The following is a 7,612-nucleotide window of genomic DNA, read 5'->3' as shown; positions in this document are numbered from 1 at the left end:
AGACAAACATAGATCCAAGGTTTATTAGGGTTGCATGTACACTTAGGAAGTGTTAGAATGATCAAAACCCATCAGTGGTATCAGAGCCTAGGCTTGTTTGTTTGATACTTGTTGCAATATTCTGGAAAAAGTCGAAAAACTTGCTGTCTGACTGCTGGACTCGGCGAGTCCATGGGGGGACTCGTCGAGTTCACTTGTATCTTCAACCTACTCGTCGAGTAGGTTCATACACTCGGCGAGTAGGGTCGACAGAGTGCAGATTTTCGACTTTAGTTGCTGGAAATGGATTAGAAACATTACCCTAAACTGTTTTGGAACTTGAAAACTTGTTTTAGATGGTGTAATGTCATTGCTAATTCATTTACAACAACTAGTTATCAAAATTACAAAGTTTAAGTGTGATTTTGATTCATGAAAGTGTTCATATTAATGTTCTTGCTCTTATGATGTTTAGATGATCATAGGAATTATTTGTAACCTATGTGGTAGATTAATTTTTGATCATAATGTGTTTTAATGGAGTCCATAACTTGTCCTCAAGTTATGGAAAACCAAAAGTCACATGGATTAAAAACCATTAAAAGAACACAAGAGTTAGAAAAAATGAAGAGTCTTCATTTTATTACTCTATTAAACTCATAAGTTACAAGAAATGAAAAGTTTTGAAAGTTTACAAAACTTGCCCTCAAATTTTGGAACAAGTAAAGTCAAGTTAAACTTTAGTTCCAACCCTTAGAATTTTAAAAGTTAAAATTCAACCCTTATACTTATATTATTATGATTTAATAATTATATATACATATATATATATATATATATATATATATATATATATATATATATATATATATATATATATATATATATATAAGAACAAAGTCGTCTTACCGCTAGTACGCCTCATTCACGAAGCCGGTCTATAAGGTGGGTATAAGGTTGTTGCCTATAAAATGGCAACTTAATGGGTGTCCACTCTCACCCACCGCTTGCTTGACTGGTGGAGGGTCGTTAGCCGAACGGGTAAGACAAGGACTTATAAATTCTCATTTAAAGTATGATGAATATTATAAAGTAACTAAATGTTTTATTAAATTCCCAATCTTAGTTACTTTAGGAAAAATGTGAATAAGGTGCTAATCCATGAAATTACACTTTACACTTTGTTTAAGTCGTTGGTGGAGCGTGTGTGGTTAACCGGCACACTAACTTGGACTTAACAAGGTAGGTAAAGGGTGACTTAAGTTTATTATAGTATCGACGGAGCGTGTGTGGTTTACCGGCACATCGATTGAGTGATAAACTTTAAGGGTACCAAGTGATTTGCATGGTTACTTCACACCTCGTTTTGTGATCCTCGGCATCCCAGTCACAAAACTTGGAGGGCACACTCGAGATTGAAACATGCCTTTGAAAAGTTCATTGAATCTCAAAGAATCTAGGAATTTCTAAGAACCAATCAAAACCTAATATTTAAATATTTCGGTTTTCGTGGTGGAAATTGGTGAATCGTCATTCACCTACCTTTCGAATATGATATAGCTTGGATTACGGCATACCTCTTCTAAGTTATAATATATTGTGATTGGATCCTAGCCTTAATATTACATTTGGGTTTTTATTAAAGACTCTCTTAATATCTAAACTAATCTTGTTCTCTTCTTTCAGATGTCTTCAAACAATGCTGCTTCTGGCTCTAATCCTAATGGCTCCTTTACCCTTATGAACTTGTGTGGGAAAGTCACTTTTGATGGATCCAACTTCAATGAGTAAATCAGAAACATCAGGATGATTACCCGCTACGAGGACAAAGAATATGTCCTTGACAAGGAGCTTAAGGAGATTGATGAGACCACTGCAACTCCCCAGGAGATCGCTGACTTTCAGGCACATGAAAGGGATGCTACGAAAGTGGCTTGCATCATGATGGCCACGATGACAGCGGAACTCCAAAAGTCTTATGAGGATTTCTACCCTTATGAAATGCACCAAGATTTGATGGAAAGATACCATCAAAGTGCACGACAAGAGAGGTATGAAATCATCTGCTCCATGATAACAGCCATGATGAAGGACGGGGAATCCGTCACGAGCCACATGCAGAAAATGCAAAGGTATGTGGATCGTTTGCTGAAGCTTAATGTGAACTTCCCTGAGGAGCTTGCAATAGATATCATTTTGCACTCCTTACCATCGTGCTATGATCTATTCCGCATGACATATCACATGAATAAGGAAGAGGTCACACTCAGCAAACTTCAGGGACTTCTCAAGACCGCAGAAACAGGTCTTAAGGGGAAGTCGGTTGTTAACACTCCTACTCCAAACTCTACTCCGGTTTTGGCAATCGGGAAAAGTCGAGGGAAGAAAAGTGATAAGTTTAAAACAAAACTTGAAGATCGATTAGATCTATAAAACAGGTAAAGAAATAAATACGTAAACAGCAAGAACACTCGAAGGAATCAAACGTGTCGAATGATTAATAAGTAATCCTCAGAAGAGCTCGATAAAGAACTTCTACTGTAGAGGATTAAAGGGTTTACAAGAACGATAAAGAAATCTGTAATGCTATCGTAATGCTATCGTCTTCTAGATCGTTAACCTAATATGCATGCTAGCATATTATTATATACTAAACCCTACAACTCACGGTTGGACAGGACCAAACCGGAGATCAAAATATTTGGACTTTTAACCGAGCCCAATGACGCAATACATAAACGAATCTGCTACCCAACAATCTCCCCCTTTGCGTCAATTGGAGCGAGATCACTTTGTCTTCTTACTTGGGCCAGCAGCTGGAGCCTTCTTCTTTACAGTATCAAACAGACGCGAAATGAGAGCAAGTATTGTCTGTCTGAATCGGATGTACCACTGTATCATATCATCGAAGTATTTGATATCATCTGCTGTATTCTCTTTACACCGATGGATGATCCCCAGCACATGCTCAAGACAAGCAGTGGTATAAAGATGTTTATCCGCTAAGGCAAAGAGACATTTCTGTCCTTTAGCCCTAGTGAACATGACCGAGTTTCGCCTGGGGTCAATCTTTCCCATCTTCATCTGGTTGAGATCACTAGCCGAGCCAACAGGAGAGATCTTCGGTTTCTTCTTGAAGACATTGGCAATCTCCTGATCCATCAAGGCGACCTCCATGATATAGCACACCAACATCCTTTTGAGATGGTCAATTATTGGACCATATTCAGCTTCATTCGTCAAGAGGATGTTGTGCAGAACGATCCAGTCATGGGGGTTGAGGTTCGGTAGATCTGCTAAGGATATGGCATGTTCGGTTTTAGCAGACCCTCTGAGCACTTTGAACCGAACGTTGATAAATCTCCCAACTGTGTATGGCTTCAGAACCCGAACGTTGATTATCTTCTGAGCGCTCCAAGTTTGGTACTGGGGTTGAGCATCCTTCAGATAGAACTCGATCAGTTCACGATCAACCTCAGGATGAGGATGAGGAACTTCAGCAACGTTGGCGAAGGTGTGAAAGATGAACGCCTTTCGGGTTAAGGGCATGTCGAACTGAGAGTCGACAGAGTTGTAGCAATCGAAGGAGATTACCGGTTCGAGCTATAAGATACTCGGAGTATCGATTGCCTCCTTGATCATCCTCTCGAGTGTCCAAGCAGGGAAAAGAGTCTTCCTGCTCTCGAGTAGGGCGTGGGCTTCTTTTTGCTTGCGTTCAGCTTCTTCAGCTTCTCGCGCCACACGAATGTTATCATCCTCAGTATTGCGACGACTTTTGCGTTTCAGCAAGTCAGCAATAGTTTCCTGATCTTCTTCCTCTTCATCATCTGCAAGATTCTTGCCTTTGTCATTCACACCTGAACCAGAGGCTTGGCCTGTAGGAGGAGGTTCGGTTGTGTGAGCAGCTTTCGAGGAATGAGGAGGTTGAGATCCAGACTCCTTTTCTCCCCCTTGTTTCAGAGTGGACACGAAACTAGGCAGCCCTTCAATTTTGCTAAGTAGATCCAGGGCAGGGGCTAGTTTTTCTGCAAGGGTTCGCCTCACAGAGTGGTTCAGTATCGGATCGTGCGCTTCCAGGATGTTGGATATTGCTGAGTGTACATCCGAAACACACGTCCTTATTACCTCCCGTTCGGATCGAAGAGCGTCAAGTTGTTGTTGAGAACTTGAAAGTTGAGCACTCTTGACCTTGAGGGCAGTGGTCTTTCTTGCTAGAGCGTCCATCAACGAGTTATCATAAGCAAGATCCTCTTGGAGTTTAGAGAGGCGCTCGTCGATAGAGGTCCGAAGGGCAGAGTTGTCGTCTGTCAAAGTTTGACGAAGGGTGGCGAACGACTTCAACTCTGTGGAGACGAACGTGGCCAACTGTTGAACAATTGGTTCCAACGTTGTCTTGGTTGCAGCAGCACTCTCCTGTAAAGATTGTAACAGGGCAGAGGCGTCTGAAAATAGTTTATCGACTTTTTCGGTTGCAGCCTCACAAGCTTTCGTGGAGGCGTCAATGGCTGCAATGGCAGAAGCGACATAATCATGCTGAGCCCTGGAGAAGGCATCAACAATCTTCTGAAGAGCAGCTTCAGAGAGAGAGGATTGAGAATTTGAGGATGAAGCAATAAGCAGGTCAACCTTCTCATGCAGCTCCTTAAGATGCTTCTTTGTAACTGGAGCTTCCTCGTCATCGTCGCTTTGGACCTGAAACGGACTGTAGTAGACCGAATCGAAGGTCATATTTTCCCCTCCAAGGAAAGGGTTATCTCCATCAGAGGCATGACCTGGAGATGTTGGGGGTGGTGAAGCTGGGGGTGTTGTGGTATGAGTAGGTTCAGGTTGAGTGTGAGTGGGGGTAGTTTGGGGTGGTTGTTGAGTGTGGGTAGGTTCGGGTGGTGGTTGGGTTTTGGTTGTGTTTATAGTTTCGGTTACAGGTGGTGGTTCGGTTGCATTGGTATGAACCCCCGTATCAGATACGTTGGTTGTAACCTTTGCAGTAGTTGTTGTTGTTGTATCGGTGAAAATGGGTGGTGGTATAGGGAAAGAGGTTTTAGGAATTGTGGTAGAGGGGTTTATGGTGGGAATGGAAGTAGGAATTGTTTGAGTGGGAGAGGGAATTGGTGAGTTATGGATTTCCATGTCTGGGGTAGGTGATCTGGGTGGGGTATTGCCTCTTGGAGGGGTTTCGCCTCTTTGAGAGCCGTCCAAATCCGAACTCTATTCCTCCGATTCACTCGAAGAGGAAGCGATTATGAGCTTTCGCTTCGGTTGAGTCTTTCGCCTCTTCGGCTGTGGGGACTGTGCAGCTTTCGTTGATTTTCTCTTCCTGGGAGAAGGACATTTAGCCCCTTTGGCCACCTGCTTTCCTTTATCTGCCTTTTTGCCTCTCAAAACAGGCTTATCGGCATCATGAATAGACTTGAGCATCTCCGGCGTGAGATCCCTCGGTCCAGACTGTTTGAACTCCTTGATAGTCCGGATGATTCTGCTGTCTGCTGGGACATCACCATACATGGTCTCCGGAATAGAACCAATAAAAGGGAATTTTGATGCATCTGAGACGATAATCTTCGTGGTATGGAATGTACCGATCGAAGACATCGATGCACCGGCAATAGTGGGGACATCGAACTTATCCATCGCCCACTTAGTGATGAGAGTCCAAAACCTTGCGTACGACACCTCAGAATGTCGTGAAGAAGAAGAGAGGCTTTGGATGAGTTGTTTCCAGAGAACCAACCCATAGTCGACGTTGATCCCGTTGTAAACGCCGTACATGATCGACAAAAAGAGTCGACTGGAGCCGTCTGATCCTGAGCTCCTTTCTGATAAACCCTTGAAAAGGACAGTGAACATACCGTTCCACTGTGGCGGCAAACATGACTTTTTAAACTTCGCAACGGAGGAGAGCGCCTTTGTGTACCCCATATTGTAGAACATGCTGTAGAGATGCCTAATCGGAATCGTCTCCGGATTAACCCTTGAAGAGTCAGCAGCAAACCCTAGAAATGAACCAAGTCGCTACTTGGAAATCGAGGCTTTGTGATCAGAAACCTCGAAGAAGATCCTATCGACTGCTTTATCGTAATGTGCAGTCGCATAAATTTGCGATAAGAGCTCCATGGGCACCGATTCCACCCTAGAAAGTGCAGGAGCGATGGGCGAGTATTTCAGGCACTCGATGATCGGAAACATGTAGGAGTCGTATGTCTGAGGGGTTAAATCGATCACCAAACACTGTTGAGGGCGAATGGGAAGGATGTGAGAGGTAGCATGGACGGATGATGAATCTGCCATTGTTGAAGTTGGGAAGAAGATGATGAACAGTAAGGGTTTCAGGGAATTTTGCTCTCTTGGGAATTCTGATGCAGTAAAGAGGTAAATGGGAGTGGATGTCGCCTTTTACAGTGGGTGTAAGGAGAGAGAAAAATCTGCACAAATCTTCTATCTAAATACCAAGGGTTTTCCGGAATGACTGAGGCGTGACAGTTAAGGTATGCGATGATCACGCATGAGAGAGAGTGTCAGATTCCTTGGAACACGCCTCCCATCAAGCGCCGTTTCTGAAAAACCGTTTCAAATCCACACGCGCTTTTCTGAGCTTTTTAGAGAAGAACCGCTTCAAATTCATACACGCGTCTGCGACGTCATATGGAGATTGGACGTTTCAAATTCGCATGCGTTCCCCTTTTTACTGCTGTTTGAAATCAAATTAATTAAACTCCCGCCTGAGTCAGCAACCCTTCATCTTATCCCTGTAACGACATCTTTTGAATAAAACTCCCACGTGGATGATTTTTGACCACATCTTTTAAGTAACCACCAATTCAGTAAAACAGCCTGTAATTATTAGTACAAGAATTTTGGAAAATCAAAGATTTTCGTGCTAAGAGTGTAAAAAGAAAAGAAATAAAGCAAATCTTTTTAGGAATAAATGTGATGTCAATAAAGACACGAAACAAATGATCCCGGGCACGAATCTCTTCCTTCAAAGTCAAGAGAGACCTTAAAGTGTTAGTGTGGTTTCCCGTTGAATGAGGATCAAACACTTATTAATAAGTGTTGAAAGGCTTCTTTTAATTAGGCTCCTTAGGGTGGCTTTAGCTTTGATTCAACAGTCCTAATCTTGAAATAAGATAGAAAGTGAACAAAGTACTCGTGAGACCGGTGTAGTCTGTTGAACAAGTAGGTAGGAATTAAGTTTAAAGTGGCTTGGAAAATATAAAATCTCAACAAAAAATTAAAAACTGGATCCCAAGGGAAGAAATGTTATGGTGTTTAACAATTTCATAGGAATCACAGAAAATAAAAATTTGAGATTTCATCAAGATACATTCGTCAATTCTTTGGTGAAAACTTGAGCAAATTAATTGGTCACCGTCAATTCAGATTTGGTATTGAATTTTGGGTTTCACTCAGCTCGTAGTGGCACGAAACTAAGATCATAAACACAGTGTTTGAGTAACCATAAACCTCAGTGGTAATTTCTGAGAGTCTCAAGGGTTACGTTGGTGAAACGAATTTAATGGAGAAATGTAATGGAGATGGTGTAAGAAAGCAACATACCTCTACTGTGAATATAGGACCAAGCAGAAATCTCTTATCTCATGTGAGAATAGAGTGAGGTAGCTCACGATTAGAATAA

This window comes from Lactuca sativa, chromosome 9, assembly GCF_002870075.4.
Source record: "Lactuca sativa cultivar Salinas chromosome 9, Lsat_Salinas_v11, whole genome shotgun sequence".
NCBI lineage: Eukaryota > Viridiplantae > Streptophyta > Magnoliopsida > Asterales > Asteraceae > Lactuca > Lactuca sativa.
This window is presented reverse-complemented; position numbering follows the sequence as displayed.